Below are 16,102 nucleotides of genomic sequence, written 5' to 3'. Positions count from 1 at the left end.
TTTGATCTTATTTCCCATATTCAAATTTATTTATGTCTTCTATGATAAAGTCATAGCAACCAAGCTAAATCTAAAGGCATATGTAAGGGATTACTAAACACAGTTACTTACAGAATGCTATACTACATTTAATGCACTTTTGCCTAAAATTTTCCTTTAGCTCTGCAGAAAAGTGGCCCCCCCTGCTATCACCGGCCGTGTCTTACCCTTATTTGCTAATGGTTTTTGTCTGGTAACCTGGAACAAATATATTAACAACAACAAAATTTCGTCCGATAAATTTTCAATGGATAAACTTCCTTTAAAGAAAATTTCGGAAAATTTCGGATAAAAAATACTACCAATATTCTAAGGGGCAAAACCACCAGCGGCTTCAGCACCCTCTTGGAATATGGCTTAATTCTTCTTGCAGCTTCTTCACATATAACAGCATTTCTGGAAAATCAAACAAATGCGGTTTTTTCTCTGTTTATGTGTAGGCAAATCAAATGAGATGCTAGCACTCAAAGAGTCGCTACTCACTATCAATATAGTATGAAAAGTTATATAACCGAGCATAACTGAAAGTATAAGCATAAATTTATGTGTAAAAATCTTGAAGTATAAAAGCCTTTTGAATACGAAAAGGTGGTCTGGAAATTTCGCTATCTTTACTTGTGTTGAAAAAGAAATAGTACAGTTCTATAGAAAGACAGAGGTGAAATCACTTTTGATATTTAGAACTACTTTAATCACTAACAAAAGACAGCTAGAACTACTTTTGTCGAACGATGGTGAGGATGAATGTAGTTCAAGAACCGACAATGATGTTGATGAAGAGGATGATGATGATGATGAGGATTATATGAATAAGGATAATGACGTTATTTGTATCGAAATTATTAAAAGAATACATAACCTTGATTTTTGACCTCACAAAATAGTTTTTTATGCAAATAGTTTTCATCGAGATGTCTTGAAGAGGAAACAAATAAACACAAAGGAAAAATGTTTTATATTAAAACAAGATACATTAATTTTGTCATTAACACCTTTCATTGTCTACGTATCCACAGTAACGTAATCAACAACAGTTTTGTAGCGTCCCCTCGTATACGCCCTGTATTGTAATTTAATTCAGTTCAGTTAGAATCAAAACACGAAATAGCCATATCGTCTCTTCTCTGGCTCCGCGTTCTCTGCAAGTAAAGTAAGACAGCATTGTTTGGAAATGACACGTTATAGTCTGGGCTGTTAGAACATGAATCGTGAAAATTGTGATACCAGCATGATAATGGGTACACTGGGGGTAATTTCACACGCTGATGACGATACTGAAAAGACACAAGCCGAAAAATGCCCCCAAGTGCTATTTTAGACTGGGGTACTTGGCCCCAGTCCTCGAATTGGGCCAATCTCCATATGTCATTACTGATTTATGAAAAAGGTGGGAAAGGAAAGATTTAGGTGCATTATCATATATTAAAATGTATTAAGAGAAAAGGAAATGAAAAATTGCCCCTTTATGCTATTTTTAGAATATGAAATTGGTACCCATGTCTCTATTTAGGCATTCTTCTCTAAATAATTACTCTCTTTTATATGAATAGGAAATGTAGCTTTCTCTATTATTTCAACAAACTGAAAAGTAATACGAAAAGATGTAATTGACAATCTTACTCCTTGATGCTATTTTTAGAATGGGGTGCTGGAACTCAGTTCTCGAATTTGGGTTTTACCTTCATAGTCTAGGCTCTAAGCACAGTATTTGACATGAATTGTGCAAATTGTGGTACCAGCATGAAAATGGGTACACTAGGGCAATTTGACACGATGATAATGATGCTGAACAGATACAAGCTGAAAAGTGCTCCAAGTGCTATTTTTAGACTGGGGTACTTGACCCCAGTCCTCAATTTTGAATTTCATCCGTGCGGAGTTAACTGAAGTTTAAATTGAGCATAAAGGCGTCTTCCAGACTAGAGATTTTTGAGCAACTTGGAGTAATGCAGCGATATCTGCGCAAACCTTCTGTCATCAGCTTCTCCTCCAGACATTTCCAATCATCGTTACATATATGGCGCTATTCCAAAGTCCTCCGTGGGGGCAGTAATTTGCTTTCGAAGGTCTAGGGCACTCTGAGGCATATGATATAAGAAAAGATAGCTAGCAACATGACACAAAGATAAGAAAAGCAAAACAGAAACACCAATTCCCTCTTCGTTATTGTCAAAGAGTGCAAATCAATATCAATGGGCGAAGAGGAGATAACAGCAAACCATGACTTTAAAAAGTCTTAAGAATAACTTGACTGCAAACGCCAGGAACAATAATTACAAGTATAAGAAATATCAGTATACTGTTCATGGCTGGTAAAGAAAAGCTTGACTGTAAACGGCGAGGAACAATAATTATAAATATAAGAAATATCAGGATATTCTTCATGGCTGGTGATAAAAAGCTTGACTGCAAACGGCGAGGAACAATAATTATAAGTATAAGAAATATCAGGATATTCTTCATGGCTGGTGATAAAAAGCTTGACTGCAAACGGCGAGGAACAATAATTATAAGTATAAGAAATATCAGGATATTCTTCATGGCTGGTGAAGAAGAGCTTGACTGTAAACGGCAGGAACAATAATTATAAGTATAAGAAATATCAGGATACTCTTCATGGCTGGTGAAGAAAAGCTTGACTGTAAACGGCGAGGAACAATAATTACAAGTATAAGAAATATCAGGATACTCTTCATGGCTGGTGAAGAAAAGCTTGACTGTAAACGGCGAGGAACAATTATTATAAGTATAAGAAATATTAGGATAATCTTCATGGCTGGTGATAAAAAGCTTGACTGTAAACGGCCAGGAACAATAAATATAAGTATAAGAAATATCAGAATATTCTTCATGGCTGGTGAAGAAGAGCTTGACTGTAAACGGCAGGAACAATAATTATAAGTATAAGAAATATCAGGATACTCTTCATGGCTGGTGAAGAAAAGCTTGACTGTAAACGGCCAGGAACAATAATTATAAGTATAAGAAATATTAGGATAATCTTCATGGCTGGTGATAAAAAGCTTGACTGTAAACGGCCAGGAACAATAAATATAAGTATAAGAAATATCAGGATAATCTTCATGGCTGGTGATAAAAAGCTTGACTGCAAACGGCAAGGAACAATAATTATACGTATAAGAAATATCAGGATATTCTTCATGGCTGGTGAAGAAGAGCTTGACTGTAAACGGCAGGAGCAATAATTATAAGTATAAGAAATATCAGGATAATCTTCATGGCTGGTGATAAAAAGCTTGACTGCAAACGGCGAGGAACAATAATTATAAGTATAAGAAATATCAGGATATTCTTCATGGCTGGTGAAGAAGAGCTTAACTGTAAACGGCAGGAGCAATAATTATAAGTATAAGAAATATCAGGATACTCTTCATGGCTGGTGAAGAAAAGCTTGACTGTGAACGGCGAGGAACAATAATTATAAGTATAAGAAATATCAGGATACTCTTCATGGCTGGTGAAGAAAAGCTTGACTGTAAACGGCCAGGAACAATAATTATAAGTATAAGAAATATTAGGATAATCTTCATGGCTGGTGATAAAAAGCTTGACTGTAAACGGCGAGGAACAATTATTATAAGTATAAGAAATATCAGGATATTCTTCATGGCTGGTGATAAAAAGCTTGACTGTAAACGGCCAGGAACAATAAATATAAGTATAAGAAATATCAGGATACTCTTTATGGCTGGTAAAGAAAAGCTTGATTGTAAACGGCAAGGAACAATAATTATAAGTATAAGAAATATCAGGATATTCTTCATGGCTGGTGATAAAAAGCTTGACTGTAAACGGCCAGGAACAATAATTATAAGTATAAGAAATATTAGGATAATCTTCATGGCTGGTGATAAAAAGCTTGACTGTAAACGGCCAGGAACAATAATTATAAGTATAAGAAATATCAGGATATTCTTCATGGCTGGTGATAAAAAGCTTGACTGTAAACGGCCAGGAACAATAAATATAAGTATAAGAAATATCAGGATACTCTTCATGGCTGGTGAAGAAAAGCTTGACTGTAAACGGCAGGAACAATTATTATAAGTATAAGAAATATCAGGATAATCTTCATGGCTGGTGATAAAAAGCTTGACTGTAAACGGCGAGGAACAATTATTATAAGTATAAGAAATATTAGGATAATCTTCATGGCTGGTGATAAAAAGCTTGACTGTAAACGGCGAGGAACAATTATTATAAGTATAAGAAATATCAGGATAATCTTCATGGCTGGTGATAAAAAGCTTGACTGTAAACGGCGAGGAACAATTATTATAAGTATAAGAAATATCAGGATATTCTTCATGGCTGGTGATAAAAAGCTTGACTGTAAACGGCCAGGAACAATAAATATAAGTATAAGAAATATCAGGATACTCTTCATGGCTGGTGAAGAAAAGCTTGACTGTAAACGGCAGGAACAATAATTATAAGTATAAGAAATATCAGGATACTCTTCATGGCTGGTGAAGAAAAGCTTGACTGTAAACGGCCAGGAACAATAATTATAAGTATAAGAAATATTAGGATAATCTTCATGGCTGGTGATAAAAAGCTTGACTGTAAACGGCGAGGAACAATTATTATAAGTATAAGAAATATTAGGATAATCTTCATGGCTGGTGATAAAAAGCTTGACTGTAAACGGCGAGGAACAATTATTATAAGTATAAGAAATATCAGGATATTCTTCATGGCTGGTGATAAAAAGCTTGACTGTAAACGGCGAGGAACAATTATTATAAGTATAAGAAATATCAGGATATTCTTCATGGCTGGTGATAAAAAGCTTGACTGTAAACGGCCAGGAACAATAAATATAAGTATAAGAAATATCAGGATACTCTTCATGGCTGGTGAAGAAAAGCTTGACTGTAAACGGCAGGAACAATAATTATAAGTATAAGAAATATCAGGATATTCTTCATGGCTGGTGAAGAAAAGCTTGACTGTAAACGGCCAGGAACAATAATTATAAGTATAAGAAATATTAGGATAATCTTCATGGCTGGTGATAAAAAGCTTGACTGCAAACGGCGAGGAACAATCATTATAAGTATAAGAAATATCAGGATATTCTTCATGGCTGTTGAAGAAGAGCTTGACTGTAAACGGCAGGAACAATAATTATAAGTATAAGAAATATCAGGATAATCTTCATGGCTGGTGATAAAAAGCTTGACTGCAAACGGCGAGGAACAATAATTATAAGTATAAGAAATATCAGGATATTCTTCATGGCTGGTGAAGAAAAGCTTGACTGCAAACGGCGAGGAACAATAATTATAAGTATAAGAAATATCAGAATATTCTTCATGGCTGGTGATAAAAAGCTTGACTGCAAACGGCGAGGAACAATAATTATAAGTATAAGAAATATCAGAATATTCTTCATGGCTGGTGAAGAAGAGCTTGACTGTAAACGGCAGGAACAATAATTATAAGTATAAGAAATATCAGGATACTCTTCATGGCTGGTGAAGATAAGCTTGACTGTAAACTGCGAGGAACAATAATTACAAGTATAAGAAATATCAGGATACTCTTCATGGCTGGTGAAGAAAAGCTTGACTGTAAACGGCGAGGAACAATTATTATAAGTATAAGAAATATTAGGATAATCTTCATGGCTGGTGAAGAAAAGCTTGACTGTAAACGGCGAGGAACAATTATTATAAGTATAAGAAATATTAGGATAACCTTCATGGCTGGTGATAAAAAGCTTGACTGTAAACGGCCAGGAACAATAAATATAAGTATAAGAAATATCAGGATACTCTTCATGGCTGGTGAAGAAAAGCTTGACTGTAAACGGCGAGGAACAATAATTATAAGTATAAGAAATATCAGGATATTCTTCTTGGCTGGTGAAGAAAAGCTTGACTGCAAACGGCAAGGAACAATAATTATAAGTATAAGAAATATCAGGATATTCTTCATGGCTGGTGATAAAAAGCTTGACTGCAAACGGCGAGGAACAATAATTATAAGTATAAGAAATATCAGGATATTCTTCATGGCTGGTGAAGAAGAGCTTGACTGTAAACGGCAGGAACAATAATTATAAGTATAAGAAATATCAGGATAATCTTCATGGCTGGTGATAAAAAGCTTGACTGCAAACGGCGAGGAACAATAATTATAAGTATAAGAAATATCAGGATATTCTTCATGGCTGGTGAAGAAGAGCTTGACTGTAAACGGCAGGAGCAATAATTATAAGTATAAGAAATATCAGGATACTCTTCATGGCTGGTGAAGAAAAGCTTGACTGTGAGCGGCCAGGAACAATAATTATAAGTATAAGAAATATCAGGATACTCTTCATGGCTGGTGAAGAAAAGCTTGACTGTGAACGGCAGGAACAATAATTATAAGTATAAGAAATATCAGGATATTCTTCATGGCTGGTGAAGAAGAGCTTGACTGTAAACGGCAGGAACAATAATTATAAGTATAAGAAATATCAGGATATTCTTCATGGCTGGTGAAGAAGAGCTTGACTGTAAACGGCAGGAACAATAATTATAAGTATAAGAAATATCAGGATAATCTTCATGGCTGGTGATAAAAAGCTTGACTGCAAACGGCGAGGAACAATAATTATAAGTATAAGAAATATCAGGATATTCTTCATGGCTGGTGAAGAAGAGCTTGACTGTAAACGGCAGGAGCAATAATTATAAGTATAAGAAATATCAGGATACACTTCATGGCTGGTGAAGAAAAGCTTGACTGTGAGCGGCCAGGAACAATAATTATAAGTATAAGAAATATCAGGATACTCTTCATGGCTGGTGAAGAAAAGCTTGACTGTAAACGGCCAGGAACAATAATTATAAGTATAAGAAATATTAGGATAATCTTCATGGCTGGTGATAAAAAGCTTGACTGTAAACGGCGAGGAACAATTATTATAAGTATAAGAAATATCAGGATATTCTTCATGGCTGGTGATAAAAAGCTTGACTGTAAACGGCCAGGAACAATAAATATAAGTATAAGAAATATCAGGATATTCTTCATGGCTGTTGAAGAAGAGCTTGACTGTAAACGGCGAGGAACAATAATTATAAGTATAAGAAATATCAGGATACTCTTCATGGCTGGTGAAGAAAAGCTTGACTGTAAACGGCAGGAACAATAATTATAAGTATAAGAAATATCAGGATACTCTTCATGGCTGGTGAAGAAAAGCTTGACTGTAAACGGCCAGGAACAATAATTATAAGTATAAGAAATATCAGGATATTCTTCATGGCTGGTGAAGAAAAGCTTGACTGTAAACGGCCAGGAACAATAATTATAAGTATAAGAAATATCAGGATACTCTTCATAGCTGGTGAAGAAAAGCTTGACTGTGAACGGCAGGAACAATAATTATAAGTATAAGAAATATTAGGATACTCTTCATGGCTGGTGAAGAAAAGCTTGACTGTAAACGGCCAGGAACAATAATTATAAGTATAAGAAATATCAGGATACTCTTCATGGCTGGTGAAGAAAAGCTTGACTGTGAACGGCAGGAACAATAATTATAAGTATAAGAAATATTAGGATACTCTTCATGGCTGGTGAAGAAAAGCTTGACTGTAAACGGCCAGGAACAATAATTATAAGTATAAGAAATATCAGGATACTCTTCATGGCTGGTGAAGAAAAGCTTGACTTCAAACGGCAGGAACAATAATTATAAGTATAAGAAATATCAGGATAATCTTCATGGCTGGTGATAAAAAGCTTGACTGCAAACGGCGATGAACAATAATTATAAGTATAAGAAATATCAGGATATTCTTCATGGCTGGTGAAGAAGAGCTTGACTGTAAACGGCAGGAACAATAATTATAAGTATAAGAAATATCAGGATACTCTTCATGGCTGGTGAAGAAAAGCTTGACTGTAAACGGCCAGGAACAATAATTATAAGTATAAGAAATATCAGGGTACTCTTCATGGCTGGTGAAGAATAGCTTGACTTCAAACAGCAGGAACAATAATTATAAGTATAAGAAATATCAGGATATTCTTCATGGCTGGTGAAGAAAAGCTTGACTGTAAACGGCAGGAACAATAATTATAAGTATAAGAAATATCAGGATACTCTTCATGGCTGGTGAAGAAAAGCTTGACTGTGAACGGCAGGAACAATAATTATAAGTATAAGAAATATCAGGATACTCTTCATGGCTGGTGAAGAAAAGCTTGACTGTAAACGGCCAGGAACAATAATTATAAGTATAAGAAATATCAGGATATTCTTCATGGCTGGTGAAGAAAAGCTTGACTGTGAACGGCAGGAACAATAATTATAAGTATAAGAAATATTAGGATAATCTTCATGGCTGGTGATAAAAAGCTTGACTGTAAACGGCGAGGAACAATAATTATAAGTATAAGAAATATCAGGATATTCTTCATGGCTGGTGAAGAAGAGCTTGACTGTAAACGGCAGGAACAATAATTATAAGTATAAGAAATATCAGGATACTCTTCATGGCTGGTGAAGAAAAGCTTGACTGTAAACGGCCAGGAACAATAATTATAAGTATAAGAAATATCAGGATACTCTTCCTGGCTGGTGAAGAATAGCTTGACTTCAAACAGCAGGAACAATAATTATAAGTATAAGAAATATCAGGATAAACTTCATGGCTGGTGATAAAAAGCTTGACTGTAAACGGCAGGAACAATAATTATAAGTACAAGAAATATCAGGATATTCTTCATGGCTGGTGAAGAAGAGCTTGACTGTAAACGGCAGGAACAATAATTATAAGTATAAGAAATATCAGGATACTCTTCATGGCTGGTGAAGACAACTTGACTGTAAACGGCGAGGAACAATTATTATAAGTATAAGAAATATCAGGATACTGCTCGTGGCTGGTGAAGAAAAGCTTGACTGCAAACGGCGAGGAACAATTATTATAAGTATAAGAAATATCAGGATACTGCTCGTGGCTGGTGAAGAATAACTTGACGGCAAACGGCGAGGAACAATTATTATAAGTATAAGAAATATCAGGATATTCTTCATGGCTGGTGAAGAAAAGCTTGACTGTAAACGGCCAGGAACAATAATTATAAGTATAAGAAATATCAGGATACTCTTCATAGCTGGTGAAGAAAAGCTTGACTGTGAACGGCAGGAACAATAATTATAAGTATAAGAAATATTAGGATACTCTTCATGGCTGGTGAAGAAAAGCTTGACTGTAAACGGCCAGGAACAATAATTATAAGTATAAGAAATATCAGGATACTCTTCATGGCTGGTGAAGAAAAGCTTGACTGTAAACGGCCAGGAACAATAATTATAAGTATAAGAAATATCAGGATACTCTTCATGGCTGGTGAAGAAAAGCTTGACTTCAAACGGCAGGAACAATAATTATAAGTATAAGAAATATCAGGATAATCTTCATGGCTGGTGATAAAAAGCTTGACTGCAAACGGCGATGAACAATAATTATAAGTATAAGAAATATCAGGATATTCTTCATGGCTGGTGAAGAAGAGCTTGACTGTAAACGGCAGGAACAATAATTATAAGTATAAGAAATATCAGGATACTCTTCATGGCTGGTGAAGAAAAGCTTGACTGTAAACGGCCAGGAACAATAATTATAAGTATAAGAAATATCAGGATACTCTTCATGGCTGGTGAAGAATAGCTTGACTTCAAACAGCAGGAACAATAATTATAAGTATAAGAAATATCAGGATATTCTTCATGGCTGGTGAAGAAAAGCTTGACTGTAAACGGCAGGAACAATAATTATAAGTATAAGAAATATCAGGATACTCTTCATGGCTGGTGAAGAAAAGCTTGACTGTGAACGGCAGGAACAATAATTATAAGTATAAGAAATATCAGGATACTCTTCATGGCTGGTGAAGAAAAGCTTGACTGTAAACGGCCAGGAACAATAATTATAAGTATAAGAAATATCAGGATATTCTTCATGGCTGGTGAAGAAAAGCTTGACTGTGAACGGCAGGAACAATAATTATAAGTATAAGAAATATCAGGATATTCTTCATGGCTGGTGAAGAAAAGCTTGACTGTAAACGGCCAGGAACAATAATTATAAGTATAAGAAATATCAGGATACTCTTCATGGCTGGTGAAGAAAAGCTTGACTGTGAACGGCAGGAACAATAATTATAAGTATAAGAAATATTAGGATACTCTTCATGGCTGGTGAAGAAAAGCTTGACTGTAAACGGCCAGGAACAATAATTATAAGTATAAGAAATATCAGGATACTCTTCATGGCTGGTGAAGAATAGCTTGACTTCAAACGGCAGGAACAATAATTATAAGTATAAGAAATATCAGGATAATCTTCATGGCTGGTGATAAAAAGCTTGACTGCAAACGGCGAGGAACAATAATTATAAGTATAAGAAATATCAGGATATTCTTCATGGCTGGTGAAGAAGAGCTTGACTGCAAACGGCAGGAACAATAATTATAAGTATAAGAAATATCAGGATACTCTTCATGGCTGGTGAAGAAAAGCTTGACTGTAAACGGCCAGGAACAATAATTATAAGTATAAGAAATATCAGGATACTCTTCATGGCTGGTGAAGAATAGCTTGACTTCAAACAGCAGGAACAATAATTATAAGTATAAGAAATATCAGGATAAACTTCATGGCTGGTGATAAAAAGCTTGACTGTAAACGGCAGGAACAATAATTATAAGTATAAGAAATATCAGGATATTCTTCATGGCTGGTGAAGAAGAGCTTGACTGTAAACGGCAGGAACAATAATTATAAGTATAAGAAATATCAGGATACTCTTCATGGCTGGTGAAGACAACTTGACTGTAAACGGCGAGGAACAATTATTATAAGTATAAGAAATATCAGGATACTGCTCGTGGCTGGTGAAGAAAAGCTTGACTGCAAACGGCGAGGAACAATTATTATAAGTATAAGAAATATCAGGATACTGCTCGTGGCTGGTGAAGAATAACTTGACGGCAAACGGCGAGGAACAATTATTATAAGTATAAGAAATATCAGGATACTGTTCAAGGCTGGTGAAAAATAACTTGACTTCAAACGGCAGGAACAATTATTATAAGTATAAGAAATATCAGGATACTGTTCAAGGCTGGTGAAAAATAACTTGACTGCAAACGGCGAGGAACAATAATTATAAGTATAAGAAATATCAGGATACTCTTCATGGCTGGTGAAGAATAGCTTGACTTCAAACAGCAGGAACAATAATTATAAGTATAAGAAATATCAGGATATTCTTCATGGCTGGTGAAGAAAAGCTTGACTGTAAACGGCAGGAACAATAATTATAAGTATAAGAAATATCAGGATACTCTTCATGGCTGGTGAAGAAAAGCTTGACTGTAAACGGCCAGGAACAATAATTATAAGTATAAGAAATATCAGGATAAACTTCATGGCTGGTGATAAAAAGCTTGACTGTAAACGGCAGGAACAATAATTATAAGTATAAGAAATATCAGGATACTCTTCATGGCTGGTGAAGACAACTTGACTTTAAACGGCGAGGAACAATTATTATAAGTATAAGAAATATCAGGATACTGCTCGTGGCTGGTGAAGAAAAGCTTGACTGCAAACGGCGAGGAACAATTATTATAAGTATAAGAAATATCAGGATACTGTTCAAGGCTGGTGAAAAATAACTTGACTTCAAACGGCAGGAACAATTATTATAAGTATAAGAAATATCAGGATACTGTTCAAGGCTGGTGAAAAATAACTTGACTGCAAACGGCGAGGAACAATAATTATAAGTATAAGAAATATCAGGATACTGTTCAAGGCTGGTGAAAAATAACTTGACTGCAAACGGCGAGGAACAATAATTATAAGTATAAGAAATATCAGGATACTCTTCATGGCTGGTGAAGAAAAGCTTGACTGTAAACGGCCAGGAACAATAATTATAAGTATAAGAAACATCAGGATACTCTTCATGGCTGGTGAAGAATAGCTTGACTTCAAACAGCAGGAACAATAATTATAAGTATAAGAAATATCAGGATAAACTTCATGGCTGGTGATAAAAAGCTTGACTGTAAACGGCAGGAACAATAATTATAAGTATAAGAAATATCAGGATACTCTTCATGGCTGGTGAAGACAACTTGACTGTAAACGGCGAGGAACAATTATTATAAGTATAAGAAATATCAGGATACTGCTCGTGGCTGGTGAAGAAAAGCTTGACTGCAAACGGCGAGGAACAATTATTATAAGTATAAGAAATATCAGGATACTGCTCGTGGCTGTTGAAGAATAACTTGACGGCAAACGGCGAGGAACAATTATTATAAGTATAAGAAATATCAGGATACTGTTCAAGGCTGGTGAAGAATAACTTGACTTCAAACGGCAGGAACAATAATTATAAGTATAAGAAATATCGGAATACTCTTCATGGCTGGTGAAGAATAGCTTGACTGTAAACGGCGAGGAACAATAATTATTAGTTAATTATAAGAAATAGCACGCTCACATGTGCAACTTGTTACTGGTAATACTGCAAGAATTTTTAAACCTGTTAGGATGTTAGGAAAAGCAATCTTGTTTACTTTTTGCAATGTTTCTGTAGTGGTTTTTGGAGTATTTTCTGGGGTCTTGTCAAGGCGCTGAAATGTAATTTGAGCTTTTGACTTTACACTTTCATTTCCAGCTAAGTGGCATTTCTTCCCCTTAGCAATCGTGGTCAGATGAAGCATCGTGCTTTCATTTGGCACCAGCTTTAATGGGTGATTGACCTTCTTGTTTTAAATAAGCTGAGATGACGTAAAATTCTTTCAATGTAGAACAATTTTCGGAAGAAAATCTTTTTGACATTTCTGAGATAAGATGGTCTAAAAATGGGATAGCTACATTCAGCTTATAATGACTCTAAATGTCATTTGATGGTGTATTTGGACGGTGTTGCTGACTTTTACAAACTCTCGGGGCCTTTATGTCAGCACCAACTTCCTTTGCCATTTCACTAGCTTTTTTGAACCTGGCTCTGTGCTACAAATCAACTTGATTCCGCGCAGTTTGCAGTGAAGTCATCATAACATCAACTTCTCTCGGTCCTTTCAGAAGATCAATATCAGCTCCTTGCAGCTGTATTGTTGCTGAAAGAGTGTTGCTGGCAGTTACAAGTGTTTGGATAAATTCAAAGCTTGGCACAATAGCTGCCATCCCATAATTTGATTTTGCACTTTCGAGGCAAAATAAAATCATAACAAAGTGCAAAACCCAAGCGCAGCTTATGAAAAACAGTGAGACTTAAAAAAGTTAATAAAGGAAAACCGGAGGGCAGTTTTCATAAATTGCACATTTCGTCTAAGTTTCGGAGAATTTCAAATTAACTGGAACTTTTATTTAACTATGAAAATATGAAAAAACAGTAAAACTATGGTATTTGTGATGTTTAAAAGTTAAATCATTCCTACAGATTTAGTTAGTCAAAAGTTATTAAAGAAAAACTGGAGTGTACTTTATGTGCAAATCGTCAGAGCGAATCGTCAACTAAATGTCGGCGGTTTTCCGACATTATATCTTTAACAATTCGTCGCCAGTTCCCTCTGTTTGCTGTTATCTCTTGCAGGACTTTTGTTGTTTTTCAGCAGGATTTGACTCAATGTTTAGTTGTATATTGATCAGTGATAAGTCTTTTTCTATCAATTGTATTCACGTAGTTGGCGGTCTTCCGACTTTCTCTTGCGTCTTTTTCTGTCTTTTTCCATCAAGAGCTATCTTTGCTGGGGTATCATTTTTAAGAGCATAACGTGGCCCAGCCAATTAAACTGTCTCATCCTGACTGTTGTACTCCATGGCTCTGATTTTGTTTTTTGTCTAGTTCATCATTTCTGATTTTTTGGTCATCTGATGTTGTTGTTGTTGTTGTAAATTTATTTTAATTCGATATAAAAACAATAGCTAACAATAAATACATAAATATAGAATGTTAACTAATCAAAATCGAACATAGCTACCAATTAATACATTAAAGTAATTATAGATACTAAGTTGAAGATTAATTTGGATCCAAATGCTGTTTGGTTAGGTCTAACATGGGCTAAGTTATTTGGATTTCCTAATGAATAATTTGACGAACGTAGACGAACTTAATGAAGAATTTAAAAATACTCTGCATAAAAGGTATTTATTACCTGTCTTAATAGTCGCCTTTGGAAAGAGCCAATTTGATCTTTTAGAGTTTTGTGATTGTCCATAACTCGGAATTTATAGGAAATTTGACGCGCAAAATGCATTAAATGTTCGAAGCTTCAATTGAATTGATATCTTTTTTGGATTTGAATATTGAGTTATACATGGCTAGGCTGGTGATGGTCCATTCCTTATTTTCTACTTTTGGTGGTTTATATTTTGTAACCCGATCAAGTTCTGACCAGCATATGGTTTCTTCCTATAGTTTCTTTAGTGTTTCTGCAGTTGGTAGGGGCATCTCAGGTCTTGGTATTTCATATCGCTCCGTTTCTGATGTATTCATTTCTAGATTATATTTTCTTAATTGAACTGGTATCTTAGCTTCAATTTCATCAATTTGTACTTTTGATGTGTCTATAAAAGTCAACTCATCAGCATATTTGGTCTTGATACAGAAACCTTTCATTTTCGTTTTAGTAGGCAGTCGTAAACATTGTGCTAAGCATAGTATGAAGAGCAACGCAACTCAGGCAATCTCCTTGCATAATTCCAGTGTTTGTTGTGAAAGTCTCTCTATGTCCTGTGAAAGTCTTCGGAGACGGTTTAAGCGCGCTCCTTCGCATTAGACGAACCTGCTGCAGAAAGCCTTATGTTGTTTCTTTTTGGTACACGATTTATTAAAATGACAGAATCTCGTTGGATTTGATTTTTTGACAAAACTTTTTTTTTATATAACTTGTTCTTATATCTAGGAATTCGACTGCCTTCTGGAAAAACTGCAAGAAGGCCTGGATCCGCCCCTGAATGGTTTTATTAGTGAAGGAAAAGTATATAAATCTACAACAATGCGCAATTCTCGTTACACTAACAATTCAATTAGCCTTTGCTACCGCAAAATTTGAAAATAGCACGAAAGGGTGGAAAAATGTCATGCTAAAGTACTTTTCCTCCGAAAAGACTGGGGGTGCTGGAATTCCATGCTCTTGTGTTGCCATTTTTAAAATATGGGTGTGAGACATGTTCTGCATCTTCAGAAATGGAGAAGAGAATCAATACAGCAGAGATATGATTGCGGAGAATATTGAGAATATGCTGGGCAAGTGATATACGAATGAAGGGGTTTATGTTAGAGGAGAAGCAGAAAAGAAGCTGTTGAAGAAATTAAAAACGAATATTTACAGTTCATCAGACACTGCATGAGAAAAGACGGAATAAAAAAGCCAGCACTTACAGCAGGCAAGGTAGAAGAACAAGCAGCAAGAGAAAGACAGAGGATCACACTTTTCAAAGAAATGCCAAATTGAGTGGGAAATAAACACATACGATAAAGAATATCATACGATAGGGCACTAGAATAAGAATGATGTTGACAGGGGTGCAAATTAATTGAATTTAGGAGGGTGCCATTTCAAGTTGGACCTACTCGCTTCGTATGGACCTTCTTTTCAACACGAATCTAAGAAGATGAACACAGGGACGATGTACTATATTAATTTAGATGGGGCAGTGTTGGTGCTGTGGGGGCAAATCGTACAATTGTCCACTAATAAAATCGAGAATTCGATGGGACTGGTACCTTGGGTACCAGACTCACTCTATATAAAATAAGTATATAAAGTGAGTCCGGTACCCGGGGTATGGGAGTGGGTACATAACCAAGTACTGATATGGTTATGTGCCACCCATGCAACTTGGTTTTTGTCATTGAAAGCTCTTAGCGTAAGCATATTGTTGACAAAATTCTTAACACAGGTGAGGTTTAAATTGCCTTGTCACACATTTTTGTTTCTATGAAAATCATGGCAACTATGAATGGGCCTGTTGTAATATTTTTACTGCCTGGTGAGTCTTAA

At 35.3% G+C, this 16,102-nt stretch overlaps 1 pseudogene; it reads right to left on the bottom strand.

The window, feature by feature from the left end:
• Window positions 1-12,562: 12,562 nt before the first annotated feature.
• Window positions 12,563-13,073, bottom strand: LOC148960280 (uncharacterized; annotated as a pseudogene).
• Window positions 13,074-16,102: the final 3,029 nt, after the last annotated feature.

This window comes from Rhopilema esculentum, chromosome 5 (genome assembly GCF_057945365.1).
Source record: "Rhopilema esculentum isolate cy_ngs chromosome 5, ASM5794536v1, whole genome shotgun sequence".
Classification (NCBI taxonomy): Eukaryota; Metazoa; Cnidaria; class Scyphozoa; order Rhizostomeae; family Rhizostomatidae; genus Rhopilema; species Rhopilema esculentum.
Note: the sequence above shows the minus strand (reverse complement) of the source record. Positions and strands in the feature narration are given on the sequence as shown.